This window comes from Ixodes scapularis, unplaced genomic scaffold (assembly GCF_016920785.2).
Source record: "Ixodes scapularis isolate PalLabHiFi unplaced genomic scaffold, ASM1692078v2 PGA_scaffold6__148_contigs__length_123643588, whole genome shotgun sequence".
In the NCBI taxonomy this organism is placed as follows: Eukaryota; Metazoa; Arthropoda; class Arachnida; order Ixodida; family Ixodidae; genus Ixodes; species Ixodes scapularis.
Window position 1 is genome coordinate 9,662,332 of NW_024609881.1, and position 20,420 is coordinate 9,682,751.

The 20,420-nt window shown below is 44.4% G+C and overlaps 1 long non-coding RNA gene and 1 other non-coding gene across 2 annotated transcripts; both read left to right on the top strand.

Annotated features, from left to right (window-relative positions):
- Window positions 1-1,517: 1,517 nt before the first annotated feature.
- On the top strand, window positions 1,518-1,590 carry Trnas-gga. Its single transcript has one exon. It is a non-coding gene; the product is annotated as a tRNA-Ser (tRNA).
- A 5,520-nt stretch (window positions 1,591-7,110) lies between these two features.
- LOC121838431 lies at window positions 7,111-16,277 on the top strand. The gene is made up of 3 exons (XR_006078506.1): window positions 7,111-7,241; window positions 9,054-9,156; window positions 16,252-16,277. It is a non-coding gene; the product is annotated as an uncharacterized LOC121838431 (long non-coding RNA).
- The last annotated feature ends 4,143 nt before the right edge of the window (window positions 16,278-20,420 follow it).

Genomic DNA, 20,420 nt, shown 5'->3' on the forward strand with positions numbered 1-20,420 from the left:
CAACGCAATCGTGACATAGGTCGTCTCAGGACGAGTAAAGCTACGGCGAGGCTGACGTCGAGAGGATGGCCTAGTCGTTCCAGCCACCGAAGCGGCTGCTTTTGTACGTATTTTGAGTGACGGGTTAATCTTCTGTAATCTTGTAGGGGGACAGTAGCGACTTCTGCGACACACAAAAGGCATTCTCGGGAAGAGGCGAGTTCCTCCTGCCCCTCTTCCCTCGTCGTGGCCGGAGGCGAGACAACCTCCGTCACTAGCTGTCAAGGTTCGGGCATTACAAGCGAGGCGTTAGCGACATCCACCAGGTGCTCTTTGCTAATCGTTTAATTCGTTTTAAAATTGCTTTTCGTGACTTTTTTTAACAAGATATTGGTATGTTCGATGTGATGCTGCTCCTTTGAACACATATAGACCAAAAAATGAGCGCCGAAATTTCGTTGTAGTATCCCTTTAACACAAACTTCGCAAGGCCCTGCTCACGGCCGTGGCTTCATGTGAGACTGCTTCAACGTCGACTTTTCGCGCTTTTGCGCACGAGTAGCGTCATCTGAAGGCGTGAGAACGGCGCGCTTGACTGACTTTTAACCAATAAATGGAATTATTATAATTACAAAAAAAGAAAAGAAAAGACTCGAAGGTGAAGAAGTAGTGGATTTGGCAGTGGCGCTGGCTTTTACTGCCAAGGAGGAGGGAAAAAGCTGGGGACAGGCGGGACGGCAAACTTGGGACTTCGTCCCAAGTTTGCTCTGTCCCGCCTGTCGCTAGCTATTAGCATCTGTCTAATAGCTGGATACAGGGGAAAATGCAGCATCTGGCGTCGTTTTGGAGTCTTTCGAGCGCTTTCCATTGGCTTTTGCCAAGTGTGTAGTAAATGGCTCCGTACATTACCTTACACAAGTGTACGGCTTGGACTAAGGTCTTTGCAATCTTCTCACCGGCTCGTCCCATTTTCTGGGCAATGCATCGAATGAGTGCTGTGCCCTGCTTCGAAGTCTTGGAGATTTGGGTGATCCATTCCGCCGGGAATCTTCTAGCATAGAAGGTGACAACTAAGATTTTGCGCGACATAGCTTTTTCGATTGGTGTACCATCAAATAGCTGCATAGAGTTGGGTTTTTATTCTTGGTGAAGACCATGTACTTGGTTTCTTCTGATGAAGGTTTAAGACCAGTCTTCTTGAGGAATCGGTCAATGGTATCAAGGCCTCGTTGCGGGGTTTTCCTTCTTTGTTCCGGAGTACCTCCGTAGGTCCAGATTGCAATATCATCTCCACATATTGTAAAGTTTACTTTTGGTATCTTTTCTGACTTGCTCACTAGGAGGGCCATGTTCAAGTTGAAAAGAGCCGGGGAGAGAACAGCTCCCTGGGCAACTCCGATGGCATAATAGCTTCTTGAAGCAGACCCACTTGATCATGGAGGCATTATCATCATAACCTTAAAATGCAGGCCGTTCACCCTTATTGGCGTTAGACTGATGTCAGCTGTTAAAACCCCTTTGCTCTACTGATGTCTGACTCCTGGTTAGCTCAGTTGGTAGAGCGCTCCACTGGAAATGGAGAGGTCCCTGGTTTGACACCAGGACCAGGCAGATTTTTTCAGTCGCACGCCAGTCACCTAGCTGTGTTTGGAGATTTGTATTTCTCATTTGTCCCCCTTGTTCCCCTTCTCCAGGGATTATTATTGTTATTGTCCACCTTGCTTGCTCCTTTGCATTAATTGCATTATCATGATATCTTAAAACGCAGGCCATTCACCCTCTGCGTTGGACTGGTGGCAGCTGTTAAAACCTGTTTGCTCCTCTGACGTCTAACTCCTGGTTAGCTCAGTGGGCAGAGTGCCCCACTGGAAATGAAAAGGTCCCTGGTTCGATACCAGGATCATGGAGGTTTTTTCAGTCACACACCAGTCACCTGGCTGTGTTTGCAGATTTGTGTTTGTCCTTCGTCCCCCTTGTTCCCCTTCACTAGGGATTATTGTTATTCTTCTCTGGCTCGCTTGCACCTTTGCATTAATTGCATTATCATCATAGTTTTCTTGTTTTGAGGTGGCTGGTGACGAATGGCAATTTTGATGGGAAAATTGTCGCTGCCCCAAGCGTCCGGGTAGATGGTCTAGTTTATGGGGAGCCTTGGATCGACAAGGGTAAGATCACGGGTGGCGCCGGTTGGGTTTTGAGTCGTCCCGTACCTTTTCTTGCATCGTGTGTCATTTGCAAGGGTGAGGTTATCCATGTTCAGAGCTTCTAGAAGCTCTTCAGAAGGGCAGAGGGGGGGAATCATACTTTTGGTTGATATTGGTTTTTCAGCTAGGTGCCGTTATAAAAAATACAGCCATTAGCATCCGTCCATCCACGCAACAAAAGTGTCCAGCACTAGCCTCCTTCCTGCCTTCGATCACGCTTTCGTACCTTGTGAGCCTCGGGCGTGGTCGCACAGGTGAAGGACGACGGAAGGCAACCTGCGCTGCTCGAGGCCAGGCGTCCGAAAGAGACGTGCCTTGCCCACCCATTCAGTCGCCCATTCAGTGACTAGAATAATATTTATATTTTATTGGAAAAATTGAAGGTACTGTGGGTGGCTCTCAAGACGTCGGCTGCAAACATTTGCCATCCACTTTCAGCATCTTTCCCAATTTACACTTTTGCAATTTGATACCTTGCCTGTAGCCTGATATGAAGGCTGCAAACTTTGGCTCTGTTGTCTGGAACTCATGGCTGTATCCCTGTGCGTATACATTTCTGAAAACCAGCCGTGACAATGTGTCAACAAAATACTCAGAATCTGCATACTACACACGTAACATTTTCTTTTTCCTTTCTTTTTGTGAAAATATGTTTGTGGAAGTCATTGATGTCGCATTAGCCGCCATTGTGATTTATTTATTTATTTCCAAATACTGCGACCTCAATGGAGGTAATTGCAGGAGTGTGGAAAAAGAACACAATAAAGTACAAAGGGATGAGATATGCAGAACAATATACAGACAAAATCCCCCTAAAATTAGCAGACAAAAGAACAGTCGCATATTAAACAAAAGTAATTGTTGAAATTTATGAAACAAAAGCATCATAGGGGAGCGTACGAATTGACCCGTCTAGTTTATTCCGAAGTGTTATTGTGCGTGGGAAAAAAGAATTTTGAAAACAGTTGATGTGAAGCTGAAATGGAATAATGTTTAAAGGATGTGAATGTCTTGTGCATGTGCTAAGTGAGAAGGAAATGTAGTTAGTAAGTTTAATGCCACAATCCTCGTTAGCAATTTTATGTAAAAGTCTTAGTCGCTCAATAGTACGCCCGAAGGAAAGAGAATCAAGCCCCAACGATAACATAAAGGTTGAAAACGAAAGAAAAACAAATCTAGAAATAAATTGGATGGCTTTAGCCTTAATCGAATTAAGCAGATTAATATCTCCTTTTAAATAAGGGTCCCAGACTATGGATGCATACTCCAAAATAGGCCTAATAAGTGTTTTACAAGCTAGCAAGTTGAGTTGTTTCGACTAAGATTTCAGCGGTCGTTTAACATATCCCACGCTTTTAAGGGCAGGGGAAGATAAAATTAACGTGGTTTTCTCAATTAACTTTAGGTGTAAATATAATTCCTAGGTATTTAAACTTCTGAAACTCAATTCAAATTTCCTCATTACACCCATAGCGAAAGGCTAAAGGGGCCATGCAATCATATTTAAGCGTCTACCTTTTTTGCGGTTTCCACGTCTCTTGGGGTTTGTGCAAGCCAGCGGGCACGGAGAGAGTGACTAAATATCAGTGCATCATATTTTAACCGGACGACATGGAAACCTTTTCCACCGACGAGGGCGACCCTCGGTACCGAAAGCGCGCAAAATGTGGTGACGTCTTTGGACCTGGGCTTACTACTGGTCAGAGTCACTAAAAGCTTCTTTTTAGTTGAAATACAAAATATAAGTGGCGCGAACCGTTTCAATTATTCATAAACATAGTTTTTGTTCAGTATTTTAGATCAGAAAATAAACAAATGCAGTTCATAAAGTACTGAAACAGGAAATGACGTGTCGGCATACCCGCCACCAAGCAATGGAAAAGGCGGCACATACTAGAAAGGAGTAGGGGGATCAGGCGCCGACACGGAAAGGTCCCGGATGTATGCGGCGGCGTTCCGAAGGCCTTCGGCGAGAAGCTTTGTCTTGCGGTTTGGCCGTTTCGCAGTATGGCAGTGCAAAGTGGCTCCCATTCTGAACTGATCTTTACCCCTTGTTTGCTCTCGTTTGTGGCCATTGAAGTGTTATGCTGAATTAGTATTTAATCACGCAACAAATGCAATGAGAGCCGCTCTGGCTGCCCGCTGCATACAGCCTATCCAGAACAGTGGCGCCCTCTCGCGCCGTCGACACTCAGTGCGGAAGCTGTGAGCGCTCACCAAGCTCACTACCCTTCCTCTAGTTTACGGCCACTCTCATGCAACGCAAGCAACGTCATGAGGGAGATTATTTTTTGGTTGTTTTTGTAATTTTAATTTGCCCATAACTTTTAAAATAAAGGGAATTTCGAGAAAAGAAAAGTTTCACTAAGTTACTACGTTCACATAATTGAATAAAACAGCGCGAAGATAGAAATAGGAAGAGACACACCAGACAGGCAGCGCTCTGTCCTGTCTGGTGTGTCTCTTCCTATTTCTATCTTCACGCTGTTTTATTCCATTATGTACAACGATTACCAACTAGCCCACCTTTCAACCTTAGTACAGTTACTACGTTCAGTGCGCTCAGGCTTGGTGCAAATTAAAAACCTGTAAGAAAAGTCCTTGCAGGGCCCCTTTAAAGGTGATTTTTTATTTGTAAACCTCATAAACACAGTCTTTTCAAAATTATCTCAAAAATTATTTCAAAATTTTAATGGCAAAGCCATCAAAATTGATGGCCTTGCTGGTGAGCATACACCTTCTGCAATATTTCCTACCACCATATTAATTTTCTCGGCAAGAACAAGTGTTGAGGGGTACCATTAGACCATTTGCTATATCTTCCAAGCGCCCCGGCCCGCGCTAGAGGAATCATGGGAACTGTGTTCCTTGAGCTCTTTAGTGATCATTAATTTCGACCCAATCCATGGTTACACAGGTTTTGAGAGTAATTTGTTGTCACCCTGAACAAGCGCCTGATATACCCCAAGGACCTGTGATATTGCTTTTAAAATTTCTCCTCAAAGTCACCGTTTTTGAGACAGTGCATGCTGTTCACCGTTCAACCTGGATGGGCGCTGCAGAAACCTCTTCCATTATTATCATTCTCGTACAGCTCCAAAGACACTGATTTTAAGTTAGAAACGCTACAAATGCTATAAATAGCCCCGCTAACTCCAAGCTAAATCCTGGTTTTTGTTGTTGTGAATTCTCGGCTTTTTAAGCAATTCATACTAAAACAACAATCACGAGAATGATAGTATTGTAAGAGATTTCTGCAGCTCAGCCAAGTTGAAAGTTGGATCGCATGCACAGTGTAAAAAATGTTGACATTGACGAGAAATTTTAAAAGTGATATGACAGGTCCTTGGGATATATCAGGCGCTTAGTCAGGGTCACTCCGAAATATGCTCAAAAACTGTGTAACCAAGAACAGGGTCGAAATTAGTGATCACTAGGGAGCTGAAGGAACACCGTTCCCATGATTCCTCGAGTGCGGGCCGGGGCGTTTGAGAATATGGCAAATGGTCTATGACGTAACGTGGAAGCCCTTGAAAAAATTGACGAGATTTTTTCCACTGCAAAATTAAGCTATGCATCGGCGAGCACTCAGTCTCTTCCTGTATGTAGTGCTAGCAATCCAAACCAGATGACAAAGTTTCAGAACCAACCGTTACCTACAGGGTGTTTCAAATAGCGGCCAGGCTCCTTAAACCGGCAGCAAAAATGAGTTTCTTAACCTATCGCGCTACAATTTTGTGCAGCATTGCCCACAGGTGGTGCATATTTTCTATAAAATTTGCAAAGACCGAACTTACCCGAAGAAAAAGTGAAAAAAGGAAAAGGCTTTACTCCTATGGAAATGCAGCAAAGCCACCGGTCTTCAAACAACCGGGCGCCTTATTGATTGAAGACCGGTGGCTTTGCTGCATTTTCATAGGAGTTAAGCCTTTTTCTTTTATTACTTTTTCCTGGGGTAAGTTCAATCTTTGTAAATTGCAAATTTTATAGAAAAAATGCACCACTTGTGGGTGATGCTGCACAAAATCGTAGCGCGTTAGGTTAAGAAACCAATTTTTGCAATTGATTGAAAGACCTGGTTGCTATTTGAGACACCCTGTAATTAAAAAAATGCATGTGGTCTTCTGTAAGTCTCAATGGGAAAGTGGCATAATACATGGAGCTGAATGACGGCAATAGTCTTGTTTTCCCGTCTATATTTTCAGAAAACCACCTCTAACTTTTTAATAAGATGAGAGTCAGTTTAGAGACTCTGGCATCTGGTTCGAACCTCAGTGCTATTTGGGCAGATACTGTCCACTCGGCAGTGCATCATTGCTGCAGTGAAAAAGAGTGTAAATTCTTTCGGGGTACACACTGTTTGTTAATATGATTACTAGATTATAGCTGTAATGATCAGGCTTTGTGTGGTTTGCATTTTAGGTTTGTAAATCTTGAACACTCGGCAATGAAGCTTAGACCATACGTTTTATACGCATGAATGCACTGTAACATCTTCCCTGTTGCTTGCATGAGACCTGGTGCAATGATGCCTGTACAGCATCCTCCAAAGTATATATCTCTCTATTGCAAACTATATATGATTGCTGATTACATTAATGGGAAATCTGGGTCGAAGAATCGCAATCTTTTGCAAAAAAAAAATTAGTTTGGGATTTTATGGTGTTTAATAACCTTTGATTCATATTTTAATTTAAAAATAATAAGAACTAGTTATGAAGTGAAATTTGTGAAATAAGCATTGTAAAAATTGGCACCCCAGAACTGCATAAATTTAAGCCATTTTTGTGTGCGCGGTTCTTCAAATTGTTGTCGTTGCCACCACATTGTCTCCGCTCTGTTGCAGTCTTGTGCAGCTACAATAGACCCTTTCTGGAATTCAGACTGGCAACTTTGATCACTATCATCATCTGAAAAATGGCATATGTGCTTGACTAATGGCGGCCTTCTGTTTAGTGATGAAGGAAAAAGTTGAAGATGCTCCTAAGCAGTTGATTCGACGCCTATACAGTCTAGATGCTAACTCGACGTGAAGCAGGAATCGGATGCAAGAGCTGCGTAAGCTTTCTATTCTAACTCGGGCCCAGTCAATCTATTAGTAGCTTACACTCGGCTTCAAAGCCCCTTCATGTATAGAATTTTATCAAGGCATCTATGTGGGCTAGCTCTTCGTTCTGACTGGTTGCTTCTTTTTCATCATCGACACTGAAAGAGATTTAAAAAGAACTGGTAGGTGACGCCCGCATTCTCATCTACCGTTGACTTGCGAAAGTGACGGTGCCCCATACAGTACTGCAGACCACAGGTTTATCGCCGCCAATAGTACGGTAAAAATTAAACTGCCGTTTGAGTCACCAGATGGCACTGAATCCCGGAAAGGGTCTATTGCTCACATAAAATTATTAACAAAAAAATTTTTTCAACTGTGGAAGAGGTCGCTACGCATCAACGCTAACATTCAAACATGTTTTTCTCTTTATGTAATTTTGGGGCATCTTTACAAACAAAAATTTTTGTTTTTAATATTGTTATGGTGCCTGCATCACGTCTCCGACTGGTGTGTTTAGCGTCCTATCCTGCCCATACATCGAAAGTGGTCCCCAAGTGGCCACAAATGACGTCACAGACGCCGGAGTGTCATGCTGTTGCCTGTCGCGATCCTCACGGTTGGCCGTGGAAATGCTGGCGAAAAGCACAAGCGAACGCGAGTGTCGCTGTCGTCACGGCGTCCCAAGCGTCCCAACTTCTTTCCTGCTACCGTATGTTCCGTGGACTGTCACAGTGGAAAGCGACCTGCAGCAGAACAGGCGTCTGCTACAGACACCACGGCTGTTGGGACGCCGCCAGGGTCGCGATCGGCGACAGCATGGCACTTTTATGACGTCATCAGGTAGAAATCAAGGGACCTCTTTTTTGGACGCGGTAAACACACCAGTCGGAGACGTGTTCCAGGCACCATAATATTGTCCTATACAACCAAGTTCGGCATGCGCATGCTTTAGAATATATGGATTGCAACTATCTAGGTTTGGTTAGAATGTATATTTTTTTATATTTAAGAAAACATAAAAAAACTGTTGTTAGCCGTTTGAAAGTGGTGTTTTCAATGTTTTCAGGTGCTTTAAAATAAAATAAGCCTACCACACATTATTTTTGTTGTTCATTACACACAGCTGTTTAAAAGGAGCAAATTAGTGTTTTTTTACAAGGCTCTTTTTAGTGTTGCCAAGCCCCACGTGAGTGCAAGAACATGGTTTTTTCCCGCATGTTTAGAGCATCCAGAACATAAAGAACAAGCTATATCACAACTAACGGAAGATTTATATCAAGGAGATCAAGCATTATAAACTGTGGAAGTTTAATTCAATTCTATGAAATAATGAAAAAATGGTTTTCCCTGGTGCATGTCCCACATTTAGCAACACACTAAACTTTTTGTGGTAAGAGGAATATGACGGCTGTCCTTCATAGTCGGATCTAAGCGTCCCGCATTTCTTAGATCTTGCAGAACAAATTTATTGTTAATATGGGTACACCTAAAGGGTGCCAGCCATATAGTTCTCTCATATTTTGTATCGTGCAAGTCCTAACTCCTTTAACAGTTAGTATTTTAACCGTACTGGCACTGCAAAACAGAACAGGTTGTTTTGAGACACCTTCAAACTCTAAGTCAGGTGGCACAGGCTGTCACCCATTGCCAAGCACATAGGCATTTTATTTCTATCATTCATTATAGATATCTCAAAATGTCCAAATCCTTGGTGTCTTTTGTGTATTATTTTCATAAGTGTCTGACTAGCTTGATGTGCTTGGAGGGTGTGCTCACTTTGTTCTTAATTGCTGTCATTGCTCATTGCATTTGGTTCCTAGCATCTCAAGTGGACCCGTGCGTCCATCTTGATCTTGCAAAACTCTCCACGAACCAGACCTCGGGCAGCAATTCGAATGGAACCGACTCAATCCTCAATTCGTGGTGAATTTTTTTTGTTTGTTTTCATTTCTTTTGTAAACAGAGGACAATGTCTAGACTACAGGCGGTCATACTTTAGAGCAGCGCTTCTTGTACAGCTGTAAAGAGACCCCTTGGGGTCTGTGCCAATTCGGAGATCCTTCACTAGGGGAGCAAAGAGGCCAGATGGAAATGTGCAGGGTGATTGGGTTTTTCTTCGAGGCGATGGAGGCAATTGCAGCGAAATTGTATTTGAGGAGAGGTTCGTGGCAGCGGCGAATTAACGTTGGGCAAGCTAAATGTTAGGCTCCTATACATGATGGGTGTGTAGATAGAAGATGGGAAGTGTGCTGTCTACCAGGTACTGGGCTAATGCTGGAAAAGAATGAAGAGGAAAAATTCAGTTAAAGGCTGACCTGCAAAATATTTTCCAACTAGGATGAAAATCCTTCTCGCCACCCTTCCCATTTCCCCCTCTCCCGCTGCTGTCCTTACGGCAAGGGAAACTTTTCTTATTGCTGTGTCTTGGGGCTGGATAAGCGGGGGAGCTTATCTCAGCTCATCTAGCCCCAACATGCAGCAACAAGAGGAGTCCCCCTGCAGTCAAGTTAATAGCGAGAGAGGGGAAAATGGAAAGGGTGGCAAGAAGGATTTTCACCCTGGTTGAAAAATGTTTTGCAGGTCGTCCTTTAATGGGACAATGAAGGCTATTTCGGAACTCTTTTTGGCGATTGAACTGGGTTCCAGGCATGTCTCAGGCCACGTTGTCCAAATTTCAGCCGAAACCGGCGCTTGTGTGCCGCACAAATCAATTAAACATTCGCGGTAATAATCGCACCGGGATCGACTGTTGGCGACGCCCCGAGAGTTGCTGGAGAAGCCAAGAGAAGCGGAGCTCACGTGACCGATGCGGGGCCAAGGAGCGTGACGTCACAAGAGACGCGTCAGCGATTGGTCGAAACGAGAGACGTGCCCTCGGTCATGTTTTGGTTCGTGATTTTTAGAAATACTGTTCCAATTTCCGCTTGAATAACCATGAAAAGTATAAATCGAACCGGAAATGATTATTAAACCGTAAATAAACCAGCGTAATTGTTTTTTTCTTTGCTACGCTGGAGGCGAAACGGCCAACGAGCAACTATGGGCACTTCGGCATGCGGGTCGCCCGTTACCGGCTGGGCGATCTCCGTCGGGTGGTGGCGGAGACCGCCACACACATACTCCCGTTCTGTTAGTGTTGGGTCACTGAACCGAAGCTCGAACTCGCTCGCGAGAGCAGCATTTCCGCCCATGTCAACAGATTCGACGAAACGACTGCTCGATTGCGCCACCGCGCTGCTTATAACCCACCGCGGTAACCAGAGTCTCGATCTCCTAAATACTACCAATACAGACTATTCACACTTGACGTCACTCCCTACGTCACCTCCGTTTTCGGAGGCCCCGAAACGAGAATGGATATTGTTCAGTTTCGGCTTCTTCAGTTCTTTCGTAGGCACAGAAATATGCATCACAAATGTCTACAAAAAATTAGGCAGCATGCTATGTTCCCAAGAAGCATAAAAACACCATTTAAAATATTAAATAAAATTGTCTTCATTGTCCCTTTAAGAGTGCAGTGAAGGAAGCTGAAAGAGATATGATAGAGTTGAGATTGGAAAAGAAGCCTACTGTGCAGAAACATTTGGATTAAGAAAAGATAACTTTTTTGACAATTCAAAAAGAAGTTTGCTCTCTGTGTGGCAAAGGCGGGTACTGAGGGCTGGGACTTTTAGGTCAAGATCTGAGGAGGCAGATAGAAATTGTACACTATGGGGACAAGCAAAGGTAACAGTGGAACATTGTAGGTATGGTAAGTCTGGTACATACCCAGACTGAGGCAGACTTTTTCATTGCTTTGGGATTGGAGGGGTTGATGAAGGAATAAGTGGTTTCCAAAAGATTAAGCAAACTAAGATTGCTAGAGAAATGGTGAAAACGGCTTAGGAAGGTGACAAAAAAGAAAAAAAGAACAAGAACAAAATTTCGTTATAATTTAGGCAGAGTGGCTCAAAGGTTTGCTCGAATCGAAGTCCTCTGTCCCAGTTTATCCATGCACCCAGGATAAGAAAAGATTGTTAAGCCGAGAATCTTTACATTTAAATTTCCCACAATGCTGTGTTGCTCGTTTCCAACAGCCCGTCTTCCATTTCCAGCTGGTTTCCTCTGAAACCAGAGAAAACTGGATAGCACTGGACAAATGGTAATGGTAACCGTTACCCAGGGTGCAACTGCTCTCATGGGCTGATGACCATCATGTGAAAAGGCAGAGCTTATTGCCTCTGTTGAGCATTATTGGCATTCATGGTGCTCGAAGTGGGGCAAATCTTATCATGAGTGGCACTTGAGTGCATTGCCGTGTGGACCCAACAATGAGGTAGAAGGGCTCGGAGCATCTTAAAGTTTATTTTTTGCCCACTGCCACCAAGTATGTGACATAGCAAGGGTTCTGCTTTTGTAAGGTTATTTTTAAGTGAAACCGGAGTGTGTTCTTCTGGGTTTAGTTTTTACCTGAAATTCAGTTTTCTGGAGATTTCATTTATCGTCCATGAAATTCAGAGTTTTTCTTTTATGGTGAAACATACTTTGGGTAGTTGCTCCAGATTTCGTGAAGCCATGGCCCACAATAGGAATATCATAATACATATTTATATTCCTAACGAGCGTGCTGGTACGATGCACTAGATAACAGAAAGTTATCTAGTGCATCGTACTAGATAACAGAAAGTTATCTCTGTTTTATACTTTCTGTTATCTAGTACATATTTATGTATCTCTTTCTGCATTAAGCATCATGTATTTGATTCTTTTGAAGAATTTAATTTATTATCCCTCTGTTTCTGCACATGTCGTGTATTTTTCTTCAGATCTATCATGTGATCACAAAGTCTTTTATTGCATACTCTGCAGCCAGGGTTTCGCACTGCCAAACAGCGAACGAAAAATGTTTCTGCATACTCAACAGCTGGCGTATTTTCGAGTATTGTCCTCCCGTGTCGGTCTGAAGTGGTTATGCAAACTTCATAAGTGAACTTATTGATGATAATAAAAAATATATTTCATTACTGACTTAAGATTTGACAACAAAAATAAAAGGCCGATAAGCCTTAAAGATAAACATCATAAGTAAATGAACACCTAAATTATCTTAAAGATGTTCCGCAAAATCTTTGCGGCATTTTTATCTTCGACAGGCACGTGTATAAGTGATTTAAAAGAACCTTAAACAAATTTTTGATTTTGAAGCTGATTTAAATAACTCTGTGTTTCTGATTCTTGGGGATACAGCCCGTTCGTTGAAAGATAATACGTAATAGGTCAACTCTTAGCAGGGCAATTCGTCAAAAAGGACAATTCATCATAAGGCGATTGATGAGAGGGACAACTTGTCGAAAAACCAGAGATAATGTTTGAAGATCTTGTACCAGCCTTTTTAGCATTCAGTCGCTTTTGTTATTCAGCTTCTGTGTAGTGTCCTGTTTAGAAAGTGTAGTCTTTTGTTTTCTTTTAGGTTGATAAACATTTTATTCACCTTGGAAGCATAGAATAGAAACTTTCTGGTCTCCTTTGTAATCCACCTCCACATTTTCTCAGCGCATGCATGACACAGACAGGGACTGCACATGTGTGACCGAAACGTTTGCCATCCCTTTTTTTTTTGTTAGTGACAGAGGTGCCAAAATTGTGGTGGACAAGACACAATGATTTGGTATCTATTATAAATTAGTAAAAGTCTAATTTCGTGTGTCAAGAAAAAAAGTAATTAAATAAAAAAAGGGAGTCTCTGGTAATTGTACGCACCTGGAAGAACAACTATAATATACCGAGGAAGCGCCCAGCCCACTTTCACTGAAAACCCGGTTAATCTAGAAATGGGCACTTGTCCAGTCAAATCGGTAAAAATCAAGATGACGATCAATAAAGAGCTTTGAATTTAGGGAGGGTGAACGGTATCGGAGAAAGCACATTTACTTTTACATGATGAATGATGGGGTCTGCGTCATCATTTATCATGTGAAAATAAATAAACTAGTACCTTTTCATTCTCACTGAACCCAGAAAACAACTCTAGTGCAGAATAGGGGCCAATGCTCTCATCACAAGTAGTTTTTCCCTTTCATCTCAAGAAAGCGGATATCCCCATCATCGCCGCTGGCAATCTGGTGGCAGCTGCAACGAGGTGAATATTTTCGCCTGATGACGGCGCTTTGGAGAGAGTGGGCGCTTAATGTATGTTTTGCAGAATTCCCAAGTTTGGCAAATGTTAATAGTGGGCGCTTGTGTGGTTTTTACGGTATGCTCGATAAACATCAGAAATGATACAAATATTAGAAATATCTGATAACAGTTTGACGAATTGTCCTAGTGCCCTATGTGACGAATAGCCCTGCTACCAGTTGGCGTGTGATTAATTGTCTTTTGACACATGTATAGCTTCTCAAATACATAGAAGTATGCTATTGCCTCTTTTATGTGATGAGCAGCAACCTTATCTATGTGTGTGGGCTGGAGGAAAGCAAAGTACACAGGGGTGCGTGGCGGAACTATGGCAATTATGCACACATGCCATGAGAAAGTGACTAATTAAGTAGCTGCCGTGTTGAGTAGAGCATTAAATTCTACTTTGTTCTATTTCACAGAAAATGCCCGATTAGCAAGGGGGGTGCTAATTTGCAAATTAAATTGACCGGTGTCTTGTCATGCACATACCATAACAGCCAGGCTATGTTGTTGATATTTTATGAGAGAATGTTCGTTCGGGCTCGCACTTTTTTAGGCCAGACTCGCTTTGAGTACGAAGGTGTGTATAGATTATACTAAACAATTTGTATCACTCCTTTCTGCATGATTCTTCTCCAGCGTAACATTAATGAGTATAAACAATGTTGTTTAAGGAAGCGAGAGCTGCAATTGCCGCTCAGTGTTCCTATAAAAGGCAGACTGAAATGGCTCGTCCTTAAACTTTTGAGACAGTTTGAAAATATTATTGATTTTAGCTCAGTTGTGTCATCATAAATATTGTTCAACTTATTTCGTAAACTATATTACTCTATAGGGCAACGAGATGGTCTTTTCGCGATTTTATGCACTGTAATTAATTGCTTAGTTCTTGAGCACAACTACGATCCATTTTTTAATACTGCGACGCAAAGTTGTACCAATCGCGTGTATTTTTGTCAACCTACCACACTTTGTGACACCCTTTCGATTCAGCTAAAATAGATGTGACTGAGGTAAATAAATGGATGTTGGGTTGTATAAACACAGCGTTATAAATGTCAGTCCAGATTTTTTTTTTATTGCTGCGTAAAAATTAACTAACGCAATTTCTTATTTTTGGTACATGAAAATAAAAGTAGACTTTACGAACAATAAAAAGAAAACTACATAGATAGTTACTCGTTTCACGGTGAAAATATAGCCGTTTGCCAAAACAATGGGAAAAATAATTCTCAATTTAGCGTTCCAAATTGGTTTGAACCATTGTCTTTGCTCCCTGCGGAACTTTGCCGAAAGCCGTCAACCCGAACCCAAAGCACCAAGAAGCATTCTGCGAGGGTAGTTACACGCAGCGCATCTGCTGGAGTCTGCAGCCGTAGCTGTTTTAAAGCAAGAACCTTAAACAAATATGCCATCTCGTTTGTGCGTTTGTAAAAGCCTTATTTTAGTCATTTACTTCAAATCTTTTATACGGGGAAGGCGAGCATGGAGGGCGTCTTTACCTATATTCCCAGCATTCTCGTTGATGCTAGGGTAATTTAGCAATACGTCTATTACTATGCCTGGCATCATCTATTTTATTTTGAGCTACGTTGTCGATCCTCGCGTAGCACTGTGGAAGCTACACTAGGCTGCACAATGTAGCACGAAATAGTTGACACAGAGTATAGGAGCAACGATTAGGTCTCGTAAATATTGGGCACTCGAGTATCAAAGTATATGTCACTCCATTGTAAACTAAATGCTAGTACCGTGGAAAGGGTTTAGCAGCGCTCAAAACATTTGAAGGGACGAACTGACAGCTGTGATTTGACAGCGGACATTGCGTTAAAACTCACCGTGGCTGACGTTACTCTGAAGGGTACGTATTTGTTTACTTATCAGCGAGTTCTAGACCTGCCTTCTTTGTGTGTTTGCGGCCTGCCTTCAGCTTAGCAAGAAATATTCCTCATTCCCAGCTCTGAACTCGGTTACGAGAGTGGAGGGTGACCAGACGTGTTAACGCACCACAGCTCGGATAACGTGGATGAAAGCTCGTGCTGCAGAACCCGGGGATCCAGGGTTTAATTCCCGCCCCTGCCAGCTTCAATCTTTATGAGCATCTTACCGGCGTCCGGTCGTGTGTCGCCACTGCCCGATGCACGTTAAAGGCCCATACGCACATTCGCGTTTGAGCGCGGTGCGTTCCGTAGCAGCAAGTGGACGCGTTGCGTTGCGAAGACCGCTTGCGCCAAACTTGTACGCACAGTTGTGTTGACACGCAGTCAACCGCAGTCAAGAGCCAATAAGAACGCGCTATCGTCTCTAGTGGCTCACCAATGGTAAGCGAAATCCAAGGCAACATGGCGGCGCACAGCGACAGCGTCGAAGTAATCGATCTTGGGAGAATCTCGCCGGCTTCCCCGACGTTTTGTCAAGCTTGAACCATCGCAGCCTTGGAAAATACAGTCCCCACCGCTCCCCAAAACGAAAAAGCAAGCACTGCGACTGACGAACCGGATACGTCTTGCCGAGTCGGCCGGGTGGGGCGAGCGAACATGTCACCCCCTCTCCTCTTTCGGCTTCTGATTGGTCGAACGCACCGCAACGCTTCGGAAAGTTGAGCGAGTCTCTACTCACTTGCGTCGCGCTACCGAGCGTTGCGGGAAGGCGCTCGTCGCTCCGCAAGCGACCGCGCCTGGCCGCAAGGACTCCGCAACGCACTCAAACACGTTCAAACACGAATGTGTGTATGGACCTCAAGGACCCCAGGCTAGCGGTTGTACTTTGCTGGCAGAATTTATTATTTAGAGTAGAGACGACAGACACCCATTGGGGCTCACTAACCTCCCGCTCACTTAACGTTCAATATGGTTACAGTTATGGGAGCCTCGTGGGAAAGGGCTTGGCTTCAGTGAGACGGCGTTTGGCGGGTGCCTTTGGAGCCTGACCCCATCCAACACTTCGTATGGAACCGAATCAGTCTTCAAGTCACGGTAAGTTCATAGTTTCCACCTATTTAATAAACGTAGAAGAGTGGCGGTGGCTTGATTATGGTCGGTCGTAGTCTAGGGCAGTTCTTGTACAGCTGATTCCAAACCGCTAGGGTTCATGCTAATTCTGAGATCCTCCGCCAGAGAGGCGTTCTCAGCAGGGTCGAAATAGAGTTTCCTTATAGGTACTCATAGTTGCGCGTCTGTTTTCTACGTGCCGCCGCTCTGATATTCACCGAGATCAATCATGTGAGGAGCAAAGAATCCTGCGCCATGCAGGAAAGTCGGTTCCCCAATGTTTCGCGCACGCGCACCAGCGTTTCTTACTCTGCTTTTGCCTCCTCCTCCTCCTTCCCTGTTTTCCAAGTGCAGTGCCGCTATTCGCTGTATTCAGTCACGTGACCGGCCGCAATCGACGGAGCACGGCTCCTAGACGTGCGGGAAGCGGCTTTGCCGCACCACTTAGGATTTCAAGGTAGCTTAACGTGCAACTCTGGCTCCCGGCCTGTACAGAAAGTTCAAATCCCAGAAAAAGATGTGCATGGTGAAAAGTGTTGGGCTTGGAGAAGACGAAAGCAACGAACTACAAATTTTACAGGACGTTCATGGCAGTGGTGAGTGAATGTTGGGCAAGTTAAGTGTTAAGTTCCTGCATGTTGTATTCGGGGCACTTCTGGCCCCTTGACAGGGTTCGAAAATCCTTTCCATTTCGGGTATTCGTCTGATGCTTTTAAGAGGCAACATCTTAGTAAAGTTTTGTGTTTTGTAATTCAATCGGTGTTTTGTGGTGTTCTGCGTGATGGTGGTTACGAAGATGCCATAGTGCTTTGGGGTTGACTGCATGGTTTTGATTCGAAGGATCTCCATGAAATAAAAGACTCCGCAGGCCGTGGCCGTCGAGCGTAGCACTGGGCTCAATTGTGGCCAGTCACTTCGAATATGCGTCGATTTCACACAAACACAAGGAATCCTCGCTTTATTTTTATATGTAGGTTGCACGCACCTGACTCTTCCAGTGAGTAGAGAGGCTGGCATATAAAGATTGATTGAAAGAGTAATTTGTCTGCCGCTTTCAAACGTTCAGACAACGAAAAGTATAACTAAATTTACATTTTAGATTAACGCATATGCTGCCATAGGTGTCATGCATGAAGAGTTGCTGACTCTATTTTTAGACATTTAATAATACAGTAATAATAATTTGTTTTCTTAAAGCAAAATGCTTTTGTTTACATGAAATTTCGGGCACTTGCACGTTTGTGACCGGACAGTTTATTTGACGGTCTTGAACAAACACCAGTTGAGAAACCCACTCACTTACAGAACAAAAAAGAGTAAACTTTGGGATTGTACCAGGACAGAACTGAGGATTGGGATCTTTCGGCGTAACACTGAACCTGGGAATCCGCAAGGCGGCACTTTGCCTGAGATAACCTGAGAGCCACAAAAGCTTTTTCTTTTATGCCTTGCAATAAAGTGTCTACACGAAGCAAGAAATGAGAAATAGCATAAAACTATTGGTACCATTGTGTTTTCGAAGACCTTTATTCAGCTGCCCGCACTCTGGCCCCACTCGTGTCGAGTCAACTCAAAGTGCCGTGCGCACAAGGTTTTGCATGGCCACCGCCCCCGTGCTCGCAGCGCAATACCACCTAGAAGACAAGGCCTGCGCATGACGTTTCGTTAGTAGATCCCCGACCCGCCCCAAGCGGCAAACAGCCCGAAGCTTGACGAGAGTAGGGGCCGCGTCGCAACTACGTCGCATTCACTTGCGGCCGCAGCTGGTTGGGTGACTGCTGAGCGCGAGCTGATAGCGAGCTTCCAGTGCATTTGCGACGTACACGCGAACGCTCCCTCGGCCAGGAGCGCGAGCTAGCACGCGCTCCTGGCTTTGAGACGCGCATTTCTAGCGCGCGCGCTCGTTCTGCGGTAGAACGCTTCGAAGCAGCTACCCGAGTATAAACAGCGCCCTCGAAAATGGCGTCCAGTGTCAGCGTCCAGCGTCCAACGAAGGGCTCTTCAGCCCTTCGCGCAGCAGTAAGGCAATTTCGCTCATGCATTTGACACTCCACGTGAACGTCTAACTTCATCGTATGCTATTTGTAAGAGACATTCGGCGTGAGCATCTGTTTCATTATCTGTTACACAAACCACTGAAGCAGGCGATGGAGCAGACGATGTAGCAGACGATGTTGCTCATCCGGGCTAGCTAGGGGGCGCTGAGGGGATCTACTAGTGATGACGTTTAGAGGAGGAAACGCGCAGGCCTTGTGTTCTAGGTGGTATTGCGCAGCGCCCCTGGGACTCTACATCTTTCCTCCCTTTTTAAACTGGAACATACTCAGCAAGTGACTTTGAGCCATTAACAGCAAGTAACTGTTCGTTTAGAAGAGGCTGTAATTTTTTTTTTTTTACTGTTCTATCAGTCTTCGAGGCTTGCGCCGATCTCACACAGGATACTGTCGCTCTCTGTCACTCTCATCTGCATCCATCAGCGTTTCAGCATCTTGGGTTGTACGGCTACTTTTTAGGCTTGAGACTGGATGGTGCAGGCAAGGACGCTTGAGGAGGGTAGCTGCCGCCTGCATTGTCTTCAAGTGCACTGTCTGTCGAAGCCTTGGCAGACACCTCTGATGCTTCGTCTGAACGCAGCTCGGAAAGTCCGAAGTCTTGTGAACGGGCTCGAAGCAACTGGTCCTGATGTCTTTGCCACACCTGACTCGGGGAGACTTGCACCTGGAAAGACACTGGACCAGTCTGGGCAGTGACTTCTCCTGGCTGCCACTTGCAACCACTTTGATAGTCTCTGGCATAGACATGGTCTCCTGCGGTGAAATTCCGCTCTTCACGTGGGTGTTGCCGCTGTTTGCTGTAGTGTGCATCAGCCACACAGTCAGCAACTGATTGTTTCAGGAGGTCCAGCCTGGTGTGGACACTCCGCTTTAGCATCAACTGGGCCGGGGACTCCCTTGTTGTCGGGTGCAGGGTGTTCTACTACAGAAGGAAACGTGACAACCTTGTACTGAGCGTTTTGCCCAAAGTTGTTTTCCAGAGGTAGTTTTTTATGGTCTGTAGAAACCGCTCAGCTAATCCACTTGTAGCGGGAAGGCATGGTGCCGACGTGGCCTGGGCTATACAGTGTAGGCCGCATATAACGTATGTCGCGGGAGTCGCGAAAATCTGCACTATAAGCGGTACTGCGTTATAACCAAAACATCAATTTTTCAAGCCAAAATACATGCCATCAGACAACTTACATTTGTAAAACAATTTATTTTATGTTAGATGAAAAATGAAGCTTAGTTTGAGGAAAGTCGTCTTTATTTCATCAGACTAGTACACTTCTCTCTCAAGCGTGTCACACATTTTGAAAGAAACGAGTGACTTTTGCCTGGCACGGCGTCGCGGGTTGCGGAGGGACTTTGTGAGCGTTCAGGATTGCTAACCCTAATCACTTTTCTCCGGTGATGAAAACGCGTGAAAATTCGCATCCTTTATACGGTACGCGCCAGTAATACCTTCAACTTGAGCACAGGCATGAAATGCTCCGAATAAGAAATCCGGGCGATGTTCGAAAACACAAACGCATAGAAAGAACCACTGTAGTCGAAGTAAACAAACACGACGACACAGGCGTTTCTGCCGTCTTGAGAGTGTTGCCACAACATCGCCGCACGAGTAGGTGGATCTTCCCTTCTAGTACGTGCTGGGTTATCATAGCGACACACAAGGAAAATTCCCAGTCAAGGATAGCGCTTTTACGCGGACCGATGAGCTTCCACCACGCCGCAGTTCACTTTAACGGCATCTACGTCGACGATCACAACCGACGCCATGTTAATAATAATAATAATAATAATAATAATCTTTATTTGCTCAGGAGAGCCGCGGCATCGCAGAAAGGAAACACCCCGTACCAAGGAGGCTCGCGGTGCCGCGTCTAGTGAAGGGGATTATGTGATGATGTAATATACAAGATGAAAGTGCTGATGACTAGAATATGTGTGTTAGGCCTAACAGCATTCTTCACGGTTATGGTCTTCGCGGTTGTGGTCT